The sequence below is a fragment of the Oculina patagonica genome, chromosome 9 (genome assembly GCF_052425735.1).
Source record: "Oculina patagonica isolate OP01 chromosome 9, crgOcupat, whole genome shotgun sequence".
NCBI lineage: Eukaryota > Metazoa > Cnidaria > Anthozoa > Scleractinia > Oculinidae > Oculina > Oculina patagonica.
In genome coordinates this window covers 12,462,621-12,482,096 of record NC_135766.1, presented here as the reverse complement: position 1 = coordinate 12,482,096, position 19,476 = coordinate 12,462,621, and the positions used below count along the sequence as shown (strand labels likewise).

At 39.4% G+C, this 19,476-nt stretch overlaps 1 protein-coding gene across 6 annotated transcripts in view; it reads right to left on the bottom strand.

Moving 5' to 3' along the window:
• The window catches only part of LOC144666201 (uncharacterized), a 71,672-nt gene that overhangs the window by 40,805 nt on the left and 11,391 nt on the right, over positions 1–19,476 (bottom strand). For 2 of the 6 annotated variants that reach the window (XM_078527581.1, XM_078527580.1), the window contains exons 1-6: positions 15,104–15,291; positions 14,856–14,916; positions 11,244–11,305; positions 4,117–4,183; positions 1,784–1,843; positions 1,002–1,057 (exon numbers count right to left, since the gene is read on the bottom strand). The exons of 1 other annotated variant lie outside the window; for it this stretch is intronic. The gene's annotated coding sequence lies outside the window, so the exon portion shown is untranslated. Of the gene's footprint in view, positions 1–1,001; positions 1,058–1,783; positions 3,012–4,116; positions 4,184–11,243; positions 11,306–14,855; positions 14,917–15,103; positions 15,337–19,476 lie in introns of those variants that run through there. 3 more of the 6 variants (XM_078527585.1, XM_078527584.1, XM_078527587.1) reach the window with 3 other exon arrangements.

Below are 19,476 nucleotides of genomic sequence, written 5' to 3'. Positions count from 1 at the left end.
TTCAATATCCATAATTTATACCATAATGATTCGATTAAGCACCCTCCTTCCAATAAGCGCCCCCTTCCGAATAAGCGCCCCCCTTCGAATGTGTTTTTGTCAATAAGAGCCCCTATTCCAATAAGCGCCCCCATTCTAATAAGCGCCTCCATTCTTATACGCGCCCCTATTCTAAAAAGCGCTCCTATTGTGGCTAACTGACCCTACTGAAGTCGTCGACATCGAAAAGATAAAGTCATGAACATTCACCGTACCGTATATGTTTATATTTACTGCTAAAATGAACAATTCTTGTAAAAGTACTCAACTTTCAACAATTTGTTACTGTTACAGTTAATGTTATTTTTAGTTATTTTAATATTTATTAAAGTTTTGTTTTGAACATTTGGTTGATTCGCAAAAAAATTAAATAAGCGCCCTGTCCCGAATACCGTATTTTTTCGATTAAACGCCGGGCCCCGAATAAACGACGCGTCTCCAAGTTGTATTTGAAAATAAACCCCTAAACCCTCTAAGAAACATAAGGCTTGAACTCCAAACTCCTGAAATCAAATAAACGCCGGCTCTATCAGGCGAAGTTTGAAATAAACGCCGGGGCCGTTTAAACGAGAAAATACGGTAAGCTCCCTGTCTCGAATAAGCGCCCTCCCTTAAGGTGCCAAAAGTAAATAAGCGCCCCGGGCGCTAGATCGAATTATTACAGTAATCTAACGATAAAAGTTTGTACATTTGAGGTTGTCATGTAAGCTTTAGAACAGAGCATTTTTTATTTCAATTTTAAATCATGACTAAGCGGTTTACATGTCATTTCTCTTGATTTCCCAGACTCTTGCATGGAGTCTCAGCACTTGTGCTCAGGCAACAATATTCTTTTCATGTTTTTAGCATGCTACTTACATGTACAACAGAGATATTAGTTCCATATTAATTACTTGGCAGCATGCAGACCTACCTGTATGTTAAATTTTATCATTCCATTCTATATACAAAGTTATAGATACCTCACAACTGTTCGCCAGGAAACCAATAATCAGCTCGTCACTGCTCTTTTCTGCATCTGGAAACATTTATTAAGATGTTTGATAAATTTCACACGAGTTAAGGTCATTGCCCTGTATTGCATTGCGCATCCTCACTGCGCAGCATTTTACACATAATTAGCGCATGCACATAAACAAAACGGCGGCTTTTTTCTATGCGGCTTAGTCCGCAAGAAAAATAAATCGTCTCTTTCTCGTATACGAGTATGGTGACCTATCAATTTTTTCTCAGAATTTGGGTGTAGCGATCAAGTTCGTTCTGTAGAACGAAAACAGATCAATTCCTATGTTTGAAAAATACATTATCACTGGAAATGTGTACTTTGCCAGTACGCGCAAGGGAATTATTAGAATTGTGGTATATACAAGGTCTTCCTGCTCCTAAACAAATAATTACGAGGACCCCTTAAAGTAATCAACAAGTAGGCAAAGTTTGGTTGAAAATCTATGTTCAGTTCTATTTCGGGGCAATGACCATAAGGTGTAAAATTATGCTTTATGAATGTGTCATAAGAAAAAACATTATTCCTTACTTCTGTACCATTGTAATACAGCTGTATTTGTTCTAATTTCTGTGATGTGGAATGTGCTGACTGGCTTAGATCTATGTTTAGACAACATCCGCAGGTACAGATGGAAGTTTCAATCTACATGTAAAGTTAAATATTTTCTAAAACAAAATTCGTGGACTGAAATAAAATCTCTGGTTTTGGGTGTTCCTATGTCTTGCAGCCAGAACTTACCTAAGATCTTGCTGACTTGGATTTTAACATCTGTTAAAGTAGATTGATTCATTGGACATTCTAAAAATACAAAATGTGCATCATATATATTTAGAGACTGATCAACTTTAAGGCCATTTGTTATGCAGTAAAATCTCCACTGTTGGTTATCTCCTTGATGTGGACACCTCTGGTTAGCGGACACTTTGTCCTGGTCTAAGCCACATACAAACTATAACTGGTATATTCTGCTTCAGGATAACCTTAACCCAAGTGCTTATATATCCTGGGGCATTCGTAATTAATTTTTATAGACTTCCAACATACCATGGCAACTCACGCAAGTATAAAAATATACATGTTTACAAACAAACATATCCCAGAACAAATCCCACACCCCAGGGTATACCCTGGGATATTCACACAGACATGTACATGTACTGTATATGAGGCATTAAACATACTATACAGGTACAATCCCACCCACAGGTACATTATATCATTTATAAATATATAATTATCCCCCTCATGGAACATTATCCCTACAGGTATACCATAGCCCAGGGTACAAATTTCATCTGGGTAAATTATACCCCAGGGTGTACACATATTATACCATTCTCTAGGGAATACACCCAATAAACTACAGGAATACCACGAATCCTATACACTAGCTTTTGGAGTGATCGCAGCAGCTTAATCAAAGATGATAATTAGATTGATTGCAATGTCAACTTGGATGACCAGACAGTTACATGAGTCACAAAATAATGTCTTTGTATAGGGCTGAAAGGCCAGGTGTTGGATGAGAGTTGGGCCCTGGCACTGAATTTTAAGATGGTTTCTGCCGAACATTTGAGAAATACAGGCAAAATGACTGGGATCTCCTAGCATGGTAACAGTTTGAGTACAGCTAACAAAAACCTACCAAAACTTTAGCTCTCAGGCTGACCCTGCGAGAGAAAAATGGATTTGAAATTATGATTTCAGTTAAAACGGACGTTTCATGCCAGTTAAAAACAAAATGGGCACATTTTAAACATTTTTACGAGATTTGACTTTAACGTTCTAGCTCAAGCATGCTTTAGAGTTTAATCACGGGGTCAATAAGACAAATGAATTTCAGTGAGATATTTCAAATACTATATAAAATGTTACCGTACGATGAGTAGGGTTGGTACATGTACTTAATTTTTGCACTCATTGCTCGAACTTTCAGTGGAATCCGTCTAAAAAGCCTTCCTTATTGTTCTCCTAAGATTGTTTTATCTCCTGCTAGAGGCCTTTCGTCGTCAGACTAAACAGACATGTACCCTAATGTACAGGAGCAATGTCAATCAGTGTGGTTGGGGAACACCTTAAGAGACACCTGGGCCATATACATGTATTCAGCACTGAAAGCACGGTCATCATTGCACAGCAATATAATTCTCAGATGAAGAAATTCAAAAAGGAGGCTACAATCAGTGACAGACTTCATTGGCTCACTGACCACCATCCCCCCATGTAATCTTGGAATGTGCAATGTGCCCAAACCCAGTGTGCAGTGCATTTTAGTTTGTAAGCATTGGAGGTATTGTTTCTTTTTATGCTATGCGACATCATCATCAGTTGTAAAGGGGAGATGGGGGAGTGGTGGTTAGATTGAACACCCTCTGTCAGACTCTCAGTTGAGTTAATGGCTTGAACTTCTGGCTTCTACAGTGTAGTTCTGTTCTTTACCAACATTATTTCTGATACAGTGGATTTCAAACTTCTCTAACGTCCAAGGAAAACACAAATTGGTTTAAGAAATGTGGAGGGGGGGGGGGGAGATTGCAGTATTTGACTGAGTAAAGCAAATCCAAAGGAAACAACATTTGGTTGAAGTAACCGGAGGTTCAGAGACATCAAGGGTTACAGCAAAATTGGGATTCCACCCTTAATTATTAGAAAAATTCTGTAATACTGTAGTTGTGAAGAACAGAACTTGTTTCAGACACACTTTAACTTTTAATGACTTTGCCAACCAGAATGGCGAAAAACAAATTATATAGCGACATTTACAATTATCAGCATAAATCCCAGTGTGTTTTGGGGTATATTCACTGACTCTCAAATTATGTAAATTTGTCTTTACCAAACAAATTAAATTACTCTTCAATTTTCACCCCAACCTCCCACACACAACAGCAATTTAAGGAAGTGTCTGTAGTCAGTTTGCGCTTTGGTAATGATTTGATGGAATAATAGAGTGGCAGTGAAGCCCAGAACATTTTAAAAATGCCCCAGAACACCACTGAAATGATAAAAATACAAAATATCATAATGTAAATTATTTTCATTAGATCACAACAATGTTGACAATATTGTACCTCAGTTGTTAAAAGAACTTTACACATGTTAGTCACATCCTGATCCTCGTGTTCAACAACTTGGCACCTGTACATACAGATGATTACAACACTCAGGATTAGCGGATGCCATAAATTAAATTATTATAAATGTTTTTAAAATAATTTATTTAATTAGAAACAATGTTTGTGGTACTTTCCCCAAACATACAGTAGTGCAGGTTAAGCAGAGGCATGTTTTAAGCATTTTACAATGTTTCAGTGATACCGGCAGACTTCCACCCTGATAAAATAATACTTTTTCCCAGGAGTCAATGAATGGACTGACACTGTATCAAGAATTTGGGGCCAAAATGATGGAAATCAAGGTCATGGAAATTAAAATCCCACTTAATTAATGGTACAGAAGTTAACGTTAACAAAAATTAACTTACATTACATGAATTTTTGAAATTTGTGCTAATTTCATAAAGCATTAATTTCCTATAATAAGGTAGGACATTCTCTTTCCAAGAACCACTTGTCTAACTTAGTTGGAGGAGCCTGGGCATGAGAAACAAGTGGCTCTGGGGACACATGATTTGACTGCCTGGATTTTAACAAAAGCAACAGCCAATCACATGAGCCAAATGAAAATCCCCTTGTTATGTGAAAGTTTAAAATGGTGATCTGATTGGCAAAATTTTAAAACTTCCTTTGTTAAAATGTAGCCAATCAAATCATGTGTCCCCAGAGCCACTTGCTTGTCATGCACAGGTTCACAGAGATCAGCAGCTTTGGTGACAAGAATTACCTGATAGTCTATATTAACTTTCCCAGGAAAAGAAAAAGAGTTTTTCCCAACCACCCCTCCCCCCCTCCCCACTCCCAAAAATGGAAACAGAGGGTGGTTTCCCTCATCTTTGTGCTGGCATAAGCTTAATTTTCACAAACATTTTCGCCCAAACCGGTTATTTTACATACTGGTTCTTTGACATTATGAAAAATTTATTATAAACAGAGAAAATTAATCCCTGAGAGTATATAACGCTACTATAAAAAAATGCAAGTACATTTGCTGTGTTTCATTTTCAAACTGTACAGTCATGTACATGCTGAGGGATTTTTAACTGTGTTTAAATAAAGTTATCTACACTGTAGTCTGTTAGAGCCTTAAAATTAGCAAAATATAATGTAAACAGCAAAATTGCACTTGAAGCTTTGCTGTGCCATATTGAAAAGCTGTTTTGCTGGCTTTAAAGGAGCTACGTCACAGGGATTTTGCAGTGGTAGGCAACTAATTAATCCATGAAAAAAACATTGTCTTTGATTATCTAAAATTAATGTAAAGATAATTTAACCTTAAATTGTGGATTAAGAAATTAAACTTTGGATAGAAAATATATGGAGTTTTTAATTTGATGACATGCAGAAACGAGTTGAAAAGTTCAGCCTTAATTTTTCAAGTTGCAATTCATTTCCATTGCAGTCCAAGACGCTTGCATCCTCGGAGACCCAGGGGCAGTTAGTGGGGGCGACGGGCAGCTTATCGGGACAACGGGATTTTCGGGAGAAAGTTTACAACATAGAGCGTAACAGCCCCTGGGCACTTTGTCTTACCGAACCAGTTCCAGAAGCGTTTGAACTCCTTCCTCCTGATTGGCCACAAAAATATTTTTGTGGCCAATCAGTGACGAGGACCGGCCAGGAGACTCTGATGTCTTCTTACACGAAGTAGTTTTCTCCTTCGATCGGCGAAGTTGCTTGACCCGTGCAACGGAGAGACTTTTGTGGACAGTTTCATAATAAATATTCAACGATGCGTAAGAGATCGCCAGCTGAAACCTAGGCGAAAGGAAACAAACACTCATCAATAAATTTTCACGGCAGCCTTAGTGAAGGTATGGTGAATTTTTATAGCTAAAACACGATACATGACATTCACTTTTCCGGCTAGGCTATTACAACGTTGATTGCTAGTCGATCGCGAGTAAACAACGTTAAGCTTACATTTTCTTTTTCGATCGTTGAACAACTTCTGAAACTCTTCACGATTTAGAATCTCTGTTGCACGGGTCACGCAACTTTGTCGATCGAACGTGGGATAAGCGAGCTGCACGCACTTTGCTTCCTTGCTTTCGAGTCGAACCGAATCACAATGCAAACCGGCCCATTTTCGCAATGGCTGTGGTAAATAGTGTTTCGACGCGTACATTCGAAGATGATTTTCAGCAAGCCCTAAAAGAAAGTTTGTCATATTGTTCCCTGTTGAAAAGCTGAAAGCAGAGCAAAGACTCATTATAGAGAAAATTGTAGCGAAAAGAGATGTTTTTGGACAATTGCCTACGGGCTATGGAAAGAGCCTAACCTTTCAGCTGTTGCCTGGGATTTTCAAAGCGTTGAATGCAAAAGGGTACGAATTCCCTGCCAATCCTTTGGTTATTGTTGTGTCGCCTCTTGTTTCGATTGTGGAAGACCAGGTGAAGTTTTTGAGGTCACTTGGTATTAAGAGTGTTTACATAGGGGAAAGCAAAACGACCGATCGAGATATATTGGATGGAAAGGGAGAATTTTCAGTGCTTTATGGTAGCCCGGAGTCATTGACTGGGGATGGATGTTTTCTTTTCAGCAACTGCTCTTGAATGGTGATCCCACTCTTCCACGACATTTCTACACGGTAATGGCATGTGTTACACACTGCGCGTTTATCGCCTTCCAAAATTTCCACACCGACCACTGTCTCAAACCTTTTCGCCAATTCACCAACAATATTTCGTTTTCTTCGCTTGTCTACAAAAAAAACCCCACACAGTCTGCAACAATCGACCTCACCGAACGAGGGATTCATCATACAGCGAAGAGAAAAGATCGGGACAATAAACTGCAGCTGTGCATTGTATTAATAACCTGGTAATTGTACGCATAACACACGAGTGCGAAAATGGGCCGGTTTGTGATTCGGTTCGACTCGAAAGCAAGGAAGCAAAGTGCGTGCAGCTCGCCGATCCCACGTTCGATCGACAAAGTTGCCTGACCCGTGCAACGGAGATTCTAAATTGTGAAGAGTTTCAGAAGTTGTTCAACGATCGAAAAAGAAAATGTAAGCTTAACGTTGTTTACTCGCGATCGACTAGCAATCAACGTTGTAATAGCCTAGCCGGAAAAGTGAATGTCATGTATCGTGTTTTAGCTATAAAAATTCACCATACCTTCACTAAGGCTGCCGTGAAAATTTATCGATGAGTGTTTGTTTCCTTTCGCCTAGGTTTCAGCTGGCAATCTCTTACGCATCGTTGAATATTTTTTCTGAAACTGTCCACAAAATTCTCTCCGTTGCACGGGTCAAGCAACTTCGCTGATCGAAGGAGAAAACTACTTCGTGTAAGAAGACATTAGAGTCTCCTGGCCGGTCCTCGTCGCTGATTGGCCACAAAAATATTTTTGTGGCCAATCAGGAGGAAGGAGTTCAAACGCTTCTGGAACTGGTTCGGTAAGACAAAGTGCCCAGGGGCTGTTACGCTCTATGTTGTAAACTTTGTCCCGATAAGCTGCCCGTCGCCCCCACTAACTGCCCCTGGGTCTCCGAGGATGAGACGCTTGTTAACAGTTTCAGTGCTCTTAATATAGCAATTTTTAATAAAAACAGACCAATTGATTGTTTTTGGGTTTCCAACATTACAAAATAACATAAATTTTGCGGTTCAAAAAAATCTGGTAAAATCTGTGACAAAGGGCACCCCAATTTAAGCTATTCTCACATTAGTTTCATAATGTTACTCTATCCCGTGTAAAAAACCAACCGGGATCTTGGCGGGATCTTGGCGGGATCCCGGCGGGGATCCCGGCGGGACGGGACCGGGAATCTTGGCGGGATTATGGCCGCCGGGATCCCGCCTCCCGGCAGGAATCCCGCCGGGATTCCTGCCGGGAATAAAAATCCCGGCGGCCATAATCCCGGCAGGATCCCGGCGGGATGCCGGCCGGGATTCCTGGCGGGAAACGAATTCCCGGCGGCCATAATCCCGCCAAGATTCCCGGCGAATTATCTTGCCGAGAATCTCGCCAAGATCTTGGCCTGAAGAGAAATTCCCCGCTGACAAAATCTTGACAAGATTCATGGCAAGGATCCCGGCAAGAAGTTTGGTTACCGACAATTTCTTTTCTCGAAGAGATTCATGGCAGGAATTCTGGCATTTATTTACAGCGTAGATCAGATACTGACAAACTAATTAAAACCATAGTAAACATATCTTGGCGTTTCGCATACCGGCAAAACAAACACACTGGTTCTGTATCAAAACAACATCATTTATTTACAGAAGCTTACAGAAAAAGATGGCCACAGTTTTGCTACCAAGCACATATATTTCTCAATGGTTGCACAAGTCAGAGAGAGCGAGCTTTAGTTCACAAGCAAAAAAGCGAATATTCTTCTGTAAAATGTTTTGAACGAGACAACAAATACATAAAGGCAACTAACCTTTACCTTGTGCTCAAGCGAAGGAAGGTGCAATGCTGTGAACTACCAAACGAGCGAACTATCTTTCGATCATCTGCGAACAAACCGCCGAAGACGAAGGAGCATTCTTTCCCGAAGCTTTTTAAATAACAATACAATATTTAAGCATAAGTTTACGTCTCAAGCATCATGCAACAGGTACAACTTCGCAGTAAATGGCCCGTACTCAAAATGTCTATCTCCTTCCACTGTTCGAAGTTCAACAAGTCCATTGACGAATCTCACAAGATATGGCGCTGTCGCTCGAATTTATAACAGCAAATTCCAGCAGTTTCCACAGAGGAGCTCTTCCCTGAAGTAAGGTCGATTCTAAACTCAAGTTCATAACAAAAGCAGCCAAAAAACACATTTTTCCAGCCCTGGTTGTAAAGAGCAAACACAGAAACACTCCATCCTCCAACTGAAAATATTTTTTTTCTCTTCCCGAGGGTAGCGTGTACAATGTCCCACGTGACCTAAGGCAGCCAATCGAAACGCTCAGTTCACGACACCTTGCGGGAAAAGGCGGGAATATTCTTCGCTATCTGGGTGGTCTTCGGGAAGGTAAATAAGCTCTAAAAATATAAATCTCTTTCATATCCTCTTCGGAGCCACAATTAAAATAGCATCTAGATGTTTTTTCAAGGCAAAAAGCGCAATTACAGCGGATTCCCGAGTGCATTTGCAATTGGAAGAAAAAGGCCGACAGAAATTTGCCATTGGCTTTTGTCATTGGATTTCTCAAAGGTATTAATTATAAAGGTTCCTCAAAGGTAAGAAAAGAAAGAAAGAGTTAAAAAAAAAACTTGAAAAACAGACCGCGGATCAATAAAAATTCTTATCTTTCAATTTATCTTCACTTATTATCACGCGCCTCTTTGTCGCGCCAGTTCGTCTAGACTGATAAAACTTTCCTCCTGGGAATTACCTCCGCGGCTCACCGTCACGTATTATATTTTTTTTGACATTTTAAAAATCAAACTGGTTTAATTACTACTATTATTAGTACTTTAAGTTTATTTCATCAATACACGCCATGTCTTGCATTCCGACCACAGCATAATACTATTTGTGAGAATTTCAAAGCATCGACTTTTCCCGGTGAGAACTGAGAAGTGAGTTGAATCTCGCCGGGAACGCTACCGAGATTTATTCACGCTGTGAAAATTTTTTTTTTTCTTGCCGGGATCTTGGCGAGAATATAATTCCCGGCAAGATTCTTGCCGGGATCCGTGGCGGGAAATTCTACCCAGGCGGGATCCTGGCGGGAAGTCTGTTTTCTTGGCGGGATCCCGGTCTCGGTAAGATTCTTGGCGGGATCCCGACGTGCCGGGAATTTTTTCCCGGTCGGGATCCCGGCGGGATATAGCCATCTTGGCGAGATCTCGGCGGGATCTTGACGGGATCCCGGTTCGTGGCGGGATCCCCGCCAGGATCCCGCCGGGATCCCGGTGTCTTTTTTACACGGGATGAAATACAAAGCTCGAGGAACTTCACTATGCTCAATAACAATATTGATTGGTCTGATCGTGAATTAACTCAGATTGTTTTGTTTTGTTATCATGCATAATAAATGGCCCTGGTTGAAATTGTTACAAACAGGGTTCAATTTGTTTTCGGACTCCCAAAATGTTTTCGGACTCCAAATTTTTTTGTTTATTAAACAAGTAATCATTCTTTTTTGCTTAATAAACAAGTTTGACTAGTGAAAGTTGCTTATTAAACAAAAAAGACCCTATTTTTTAATTGATAGACAAAAAAGGTGCTATTTTTTGTTTATTACACAAAAATTTTTTGTTTAATAAACAAAAAACGCGCGCGCTTTTTGCTTATTAAACAAAAGTTTCACAAACTTGTGGACACGAAAATTTTTACCTTCGGCCGCCATTACATACAAAAATATTGAGAGGAAAAACAACGCTACGGATGAATCATTATTTTAAAAACATACATATTAGAAATCTCTACTGCTAAATCATTCCACTGAAAAAAAACAAAGGCATGAGTTCCCTTTTAGGAAGAATATTTTCCAAAAAAAAACCGACAAACTCGACGACAAACAGGCCATCTTCATTCAAATCCCCGGTTCTTTCTGCTTTTAGAAATCTCTCTTTTGTTTTTTTTTTGTAATTAATAAAATGAAGAGGGCTTGTTTCCGATTTAAAACTTGAACACAGCTCGTTGAACGCAGCCGATCGATCGCGTCGCGTAGTCAAACTTTTGGAAAATATTCTTCCTAAAAGGGAACTCATGCCTTTGTTTTTTTTCAGTGGAATGATTTAGCAGTAGAGATTTCTAATATGTATGTTTTTAAAATAATGATTCATCCGTAGCGTTGTTTTTCCTCTCAATATTTTTGTATGTAATGGCGGCCGAAGGTAAAAATTTTCGTGTCCACAAGTTTGTGAAACTTTTGTTTAATAAGCAAAAAGCGCGCGCGTTTTTTGTTTATTAAACAAAAAATTTTTGTGTAATAAACAAAAAATAGCACCTTTTTTGTCTATCAATTAAAAAATAGGGTCTTTTTTGTTTAATAAGCAACTTTCACTAGTCAAACTTGTTTATTAAGCAAAAAAGAATGATTACTTGTTTAATAAACAAAAAAATTTGGAGTCCGAAAACATTTTGGGAGTCCGAAAACAAATTGAACCCTGTCTGTTTACTAGCTTACCAGCAATTAGAAGAAATGTCTGAAATATCACATTCTGACTTGGAATTCCCAGTTTCAGGGACCTGTGTGATTAAAGAATATAAATTTAAATACTGATTTATAAATGACCTATAAATACTGATTATTGTAAAATAATGTATCTGTCAAATCTTAAAGAGCACCCCTCCATCCCCCACAAAAAACAACAACAACAGGCATTTGACTTGAGGTTATAACTAGCTCCAATATAGTACATTTTTAAAACATTTTTTTGTAATTTGACACTGAAAATCCATTTTTATTGGAGTGGCAAATAAAATCTTATCTTATCTTATTAATTTGATGCAAAACTTCACCTGACATTTGACCAACCATTAGAAACATTAGTCACTGTGGTCTCAAGCTCAAGGATTGTCTGCACAGTTTTACTGATATCCATAAAAATTATTCAAGGGCAAAATAACTGGGAAAATATAATTACCGTATTTTCTCGGTTATAAGGCGCACTCGGTTACATGTATAAGATGCACCCCAAACTGAAAATTTTCCGAAAACACTCGGTTATAAGACGCACCATGAGTCGGGGAGTTAAAAAGATGCATTCATCAATTTAAGGACAGTTCTGAGTGATGAGCAAGGTTTGTTTGATATGAATATGCTTGATTTTCTTTGTCTGTTTCAACATAAGCTGGCTTAAGCTGAGTTGTTACCAAAACTTGTCAACTTGACAATATCAGATACACCCTGCGAGCATAGCCTCTTTTAACTTCCCTGCGGTTGAGATTTGGGAAGTAGAAAGAGGCTCTGCATGAATCGTGTCATTCCTTCGAAGTCGCCGCAGCCCCAAAGTTTGGGCTGGTCAGCCCGGATTAAACCGGTTTTTGCTGCGCCAGCAGTAATTTTTTTTGAAAAACTGATGGCCAAGACGGAGCCCACAGTACGCTCCCGAAAGCACTAGAACTGACGATTGCTCTCGCCATCTGCTACAATTTGTGCGCGCATGCAGCTTGTGGATCATTTAAGATCTTGTTTTTTCGCAAACCAAGAAGAAATTTCACGGTTTAAATCGCACATCTCTATCATAAAGTCACTAACACGACCTCAAGCGGTGCTTGACGTGCTTTTATTGAAGGAACTCAGACGCTTTTTGAAGAAAAGAACTTGTAAAACAAGCACTTTGTTCTCACTGTCGTGTACGATCCGACACGCCATTTCGCGCGCGCATGCTAAGATTAAGTGATCCTCGCGCAAGCTAACCGCGCAAGCATCGCGTAAACCTTGTGCATGCTCAACAAAGATTTGACGCGATTCTTGCAGAGCCTTTTCTTCTCAAGTATATCAGTGGAAAAGAAAGGGCTCTGCTCGCAGGGTGTATCAGATATCTGTTTCTTGTTCTTGAGGTGTAAAATATTCTAAAAGTCAATGACGACACTAAGATTTTTCTTGTTTTAACTGAAAGTTCCGGTAAAATGGCGGCCACAAGATTTTGTTGGGCGAAAATACTCCGCTATAAGACGCACCCCAATTTTGGCAAAAACTTCCCAAGAAAAAACAGAGTTTCCTAAAAAAAAACGTGCGCCTTATAACCGAGAAAATACGATATTCCACCTTTTCAGTTCTCTGTTGAAATGTTCACCTCAGTTTTCATTGAAACTGCCAAGGATTTTGTGACAAAGAGGAGAAGCTAGTACTCAAATTATAGTCCATATTCATGAATAAAACCTGACACATACATGTAATCCAGATTGATATTAAGCAATTACCGTAAACATCCGCGGATAAGCCACACCTGCAGATAAGCCGCACCCTGAGTTTAACAACTCAAATGTTGGAAAAAAAATTTTTGAAAGTAAATCAAAGAAAATCCAAAGTTGAGCTAGCTCTCTTTAGGAAGTCTTCTTCATCGAACGTAAACTCAATGAACATTGAAACAGAAAATACTTCAGTCTTGCCCACAATTTGAGCTCTTGGAGCTCTTAAATATAATGAAAACCAACTTTGACATATTATGGGTGATCTTCTTCTGGCATTTGTTGGCAGGTATTTCTTCATTCAAAGCAGTTTTTCCATAGATTTTTGCACAACAGCAAGAACTTGCGTTTGTCGAACGTTCGTAGCTTAGTAACCAGGCATTTGGTCAGATGCGAAATATGGGACTAGGGTGAGAACGTAAAGCAAAACAAGATGGCCATGGAGGCGTTCGGGTTTCGTGGCTATCATATCGACAAATTAAAGATTTGGGAGCCATCTATTGGAGATAAACTCGTTGCATGAAGAGAGTTTCGTAATCAGTTCGGCAAATTTTCCATCAAAGTGCAAAATGAGAAAGAAACAATTGGCCATCTTACTCGTGAATACTCGTGGTATTTTCGTGGTATTTTCAGTATCAATATTATTGTCAACGTTTTAGGCCATTGTCGACACTACTGCAAACAGTATAGGAGCTGTAAAACTTGCAAATGTAATGACCGGTACTCTCTTGTAGTTTTATGTTTTATTAATTTACATAATTTTCCATTTAGCATCAGTTCACGAAAATTTACGGCACCTTTTCCGAATGTTCCCGCAGATAAGCCGCACCCCCGCTTTCGAGCGAAAATTTCTTGGAAAAAAGATGCGGCTTATCTGCGGGTTTTTACGGTATTCATGGATGAGGTTGGCACGAAATATCAAAACCGAGGTCTGGTAACACAGACACGAGGTTTTGATAATTCACGATATCATGCGAAAAGCGAATTCAATAATTGTTTTACACTATACGTTTTCAAACAATTTGCCATCACTTTTTCTAGCACCAGCGTAAAACTTCGTCAGAACATTTTCAAAGCGGTTTTATCTTGTGGGTCCTCCAGATTCTTCTCCCTCAATTAATAAACATTCAGAATTTTTACACTTGTTTTTATTGTTCTCTTGGTGTTTTTAGAATATTAAATTCTCGATCAAAACTTTCAATTCCTCTTCGGAAACAGAGGCGAATTGCTTAGCCATATTTTCAAAAGTCTGACAGCACTACACGGACGAGGGCTTGGAAACTAGGCGGACTTTGAACTCGACATTATAACCCAATATCTGCTGCAGATATTGGGTTATCATGTCAAGTTCACATACTACTGTATATTGACTGAATGCTCTCGACCAATCACATGTTTTAAAGTGATTCTAATGTATAATAATAAAAATTATTTTTTTTCAAGTCAAAATGTCCATCAACTTGCCTGGGAGATGGAGGAGACGGGCACTCTCGGATTTGACTAATACATAACAAGCACTGCAAATTGATATATTTGTTAAATTCGGAAACTTGGGAGTTATCAAACAAACAGAGGAATACCAGCCAAACTAATAAGTTTGAAAACAGCATCTATTCGTCCCCCCCCCCCCCTCCCCACCCACCCTGATAATACGGCTGGAATCATGGCTGTATACCGTGAGCCAAGTACAGACGATGGGAATCCACATGAAAAGAACTACTACAACAAAACCACAGACTATCAAGAAGCTGAATAATCCTTGATTGCTAACAAAATTGGAAGGGAAAAACGAATCGTTTAGGTTGAAGCCGGGGGATGCTGTTTCAGAAACTCAACAGTGAACTCAAGCTTAATTCGTACGTTTTCTACAGTGCACGCTTACCTGTAATAACAAAAGATCGCTTAAAAATCACATCTTGACTTTGAATTCTACAACGTGGGACCTGTATAAATGAAAAAAGCGTTCAGAAATGACAAAAGTTTCGTTCAAATTCAAGTTTCAAACTCACAACTGATGAATTCGAAAGCGGAAGTGATCTTTCTGAAGTTAATTGATCAATAATTCGTCAAACTCTAAAGAAATGTATTCCTTCGGTTAGAAAGAGTACAACTGATTGTTTCTGAACTTACCTTGTCGCAGAAATATCTGTACTTTTGCGTCCACAATCTCACAACTTCGATTCGTAAACAGCGCTATGCAGAGAACACTGAGGCCTGTGAGGGAAAGTGAAAGAATCTGGGGGCAGTCCCCTATCCCAGAGTACCTAGCGCACAGAAAATCTGGAATTGGAACGGCTGATGGGAAAACGGAATGTCTCTCTTACAGGAAATGCTTTCTTTAGTAAAGCTGAGTGTGCGTGAAGTTCTGAACTGCGACATAGGGCACGGGCGCCAATTTGCTTTTACGGATACATTTGTGTATGGAACAGGCCATTGAAATGAATAGTGCCACTGGTTGAAAATCAATTGGCAAGTTATGACTAGAGCCAATGGGTCAAAATTAAGACCCCTCCCCCTCCCCCCGTCGTTAGGTCTTGTCTGTAGCTGTGCTTACATCGTGGTTGGCTCCTCCTAAAGTGTTCTGCAATTGGTATAGGATTTAATGGCACCGAAACCAGTTGTGGAATTGCACGAATTTTAGGTATCCTACTGATGATCGGTTAGCCTGCGAGCAGGCTCTCTATTAGGGGGAAACGTGAATTGAACTCTTCGAGCGCCGAAGGCGCGATCCGAATAGGAGAGCCTGCTCGCAGGCTAATGATCGGTTACAGCAGTTAGATATCCAGTTAAGTTCATGGTCTGTCCCCTTTGAATTGTTGTTGTTGTTGAAAAATAAAATTGTTTCGTTATTTGAAAACTCGTCAAGAGTGCGTGACACAGCTGCGCGTGCAAGAGCGGGCTTTGCCTTATAAGGCGCGTGCAGTCCATTATTACGTCATGAATGCAAAAGTTCGACTCAGTGTCAGATTGGGTTTACAACGAATAAGTTGCTTTGAAACATGAACGGATGATTTTTTTTATAAAACCAAACAAAACACTGCATCAAGAGTGACTCACTCTGGCTGCCTTTAGAAAGGGGAAAATTTAATTGTTCTATTTTTGTGCAAGTCACTTGCATGTTTTTGCGTATAAAATTTACCATAATCTCTTGTTGTTTTTGCTAGCTTCTTCACTGGACATGTTACGAATTTTCTTTTCAACAGATATCAGTTACCAAAGAATTTTTTTCAAGGAGATCAAACAGAAAACTGCACCAAGTCAGGTACGTAATTAAAGAGATAGCAGAGTTTGTTCACCAAGTAGGCGGGATCGCTATTCAATTGAATCGCATTTTCGCTGCCGTAGAGAGCAGGAGTTTTTTTAAGCTTCCTTTACTTTTTTGCTCAAATCACGTGTCATTTCTGAATTTAGTAATTGCGGATAGGAATTCCCTAATTGAAGGAATCTTGTTGCTGACTTTACAATAGAGTTATTACACGTTAAGATGGTAGAACTGAACACAATTTTTTAACCAAACTTCGCCAACTGGTTTATTACTTTAAGGGAACTTAAATTTTGTAATAAAAATGGGGGGGTGCCCAGATTCGTTTAGGAGCAGGAAGACCTTGTATATTCCATATAATTCCTTTAAAATTCCTCTGCGAGTACCAGCAAAGTACACGTTTTTAGCGATAATTTTTTTTCAAACACAAGAATTGATCTGTTTTCATTTTACAGAAAGAATTTGATCGCTACACCCAAAATATGAGAAAAAATTGATAGGTCACCAGACTCGTTTACGAGAAAGCGACAATTTACTTCTCTCAGCGGACTAAGCCACATAGAAAAAAGCCGCCATTTTGTTTATGTGCGCGCGCTCACGCGCTCTTATTACGCGTAAAATTCTGCGCAGTAAGGATGCGCAATGCAATACAGGGCAATGACCTTAAGATGGTGAACAGCCGTAAACAGAGACCACTTCTTTAGGCGTGACAGGTAACGTTGTTAATTGTTTAACTGCACCTTCTTTGATTCTTTTTAAAGATTCTCTATGAGCGAACAGAAATGAAAATCAATAATGCAATTGTACTTGTAAGGCGAATGGACAGTATTTTTACTTTCCTTTTCATAATTTCAAATTTTGGATTGACAACCTATAGCTGTCACCACACGCACTCTCCAAGGTACTTCAAACAAATTTGTCATTTCTTCCTATCGCAACAAATTATCTCTTGTTATACGGTGCAATATATTTCTCTAGAGTTATGGTATTTGTTGCGCCATTTCGGTCACCTTGGTAGTTCCTAAGGTATCAGTGGTATTCCGCTACCCTCCCGACCCATCCTTTAACCTGTTTTGCACAAAATCATTTTATTGTGCTACCGTGTTTACATGTGTTAAAGACAAGAAGCCTTTATATTTTGTAGCACCATTTAAGAAGACAATTCATGAATTACATGCTGTTTTCAAGACCAAATTGAAAATAAAAACTCACTCAAGTCATTTCGTTTTTGATATGACGCACCGAACGCCCTGTTACTGACGGAACTTGAATCACAAAAGTAATTTTACTTCTGATAAAATAAATGAATAATAACATTATTTTTGTGTCAAAATGATCCGTACCTGAAGGGAAAAGTCCGCTCTACTCATCGTGGACACCTAACTAAAACCTAATTAAAATCATTTGGTTTACTAAGAATTTCAAAAGCTGCACTCTCACTTTTCAATACCTCCAGCGAAAAGTCATCAGAACATTAACTAAAGCCTTTTCAAAACTTTTTTCAAGATCACACAATAAGACATAACTACCAACTACATGCAATGTAACACTAAATTTATAACTAATTACCTAATTGTTATGTCTTGCATGGTCTGCATAACAAAATGTAAAAAGCATCATCAAACTGGTGTTAATTTGCTGCAGGAAAAATTCACAAAGTCTGTTGATAGGAGCAGCGTTGTTTAGTCGGTTGTAAAGTTCACTGGGCTTAAGCTCTAAGTACTGGCACAGGGCCCGCGCAGCAAGAAGTTGAGCCGGCAGAGGGGAGGGGTAGGGGGCTTAAACGCGAACGCGTAAGCGTAAGCCAGGTAGGGGAGTCCGGGGGCACGCCCGCCCCCCGGGAAATGTGAATTTTTATCAGTCTCTCACATTGAAATTAAAACTTTAAACGTTCAGCGCTTGTATTATTTAAAACGACAAAATGTTGCAATAAAGAAACACTGCTCCACAAATCTTTCGATAAAACTACTCACTGACCCATTTTGAATTAGCAGTAACTGAGATGTTTATACACTGTTTTCTTTCTGTTATAAGAACATTGCTTTACCGGCGCAGGCTGAATATTCTATTTTTCTGCCGATGGTAGGCTGAAAATACATTATGTGTACCGAAATTATGTAATGTAACGGGAAGAAAACGAGTTTTGCAGTTCAACGTAAAACTTGGTGATTTTTTTTTCCCATTTTTTCCCTAATGCTGAACTGTTATGATGAAGTCACTTTGTTCAGGGAACTTTAAACAAACTTCAAGGACCAAAAAAATGTCACTCTGTGACGAATTACACGACCCATTACCAGGGCCCGAGAATAACGTTTTTGCTAGCTAGCCTATTGGCTAGTGACAGCTTTGATTTCACTAGCCAAAACCAATTTTTTACTAGCCAGAATTCTCAAGCTAACTTGGGTTTGGGCAAAAGCACTTTGCCGTCTTCACTGGCTCTGTAATCATTATATTCAGGGTTAATGTTAGGTTACTTTTTGGTAATTTCAGCGTGTCCAGTCTGAAAAATTTATACGTGACGACAGTGTACTTGTGAGTTCTGTTCTCTCGGAATCGATGTGTTGTTTTCTTCCAATCGAATTCCTGAAATTTTAACTAGCCATTTTGGCTAGTGAAAATCCAAAACCTACCAGCGAAAACTGCATTTCTACTAGCCTTTGGCTAGTAGGCTACCGTTAGTCTCGAGCCCTGCATTACCCACACAGGAGTAAAGGAAATGAAAGTCAAATAAGTCAAGTCAAGAAGTGGTTTTTTTATTGAACGGTCTGCGATGCATTTGTGGGCTTATAGGTTTATGATGTGATCGTTCCCAGCCTTTGGGCGTGACGTAGAGTACCCAAGTAGAGTATAATCAAAGATCTTGCTTTTATTACTGATAAGGCTTCAGAACTACCCGCAAAGTCTTAAAATACCGGTAATAAAGAGTCAGTGAGAAACCCTTTGAATGACAGTAAGTTAACTTCTGACTACTTGAATTCAATATTTTACAGATTAAAGGATTGCTATCAGCTAATTTTACAAATGTCAATTTCTTTTCTGCTGGTGGCGCGGTGGCCTAATGGTTAGCACACCGGACACCGGATCGAATGCTCCGGGTTCGAGACCTGGCCGGGGCCGATGTGTTGTTTTCTTGGGCAAGACACTTAACTCTCATAGTGTCTCTCTCCAATGCTGGGGGTACCCTGCGATTGACTAGCATCCCATCACGGAGGGGGGCTGGGGTAGAAATATTCCTTAATAT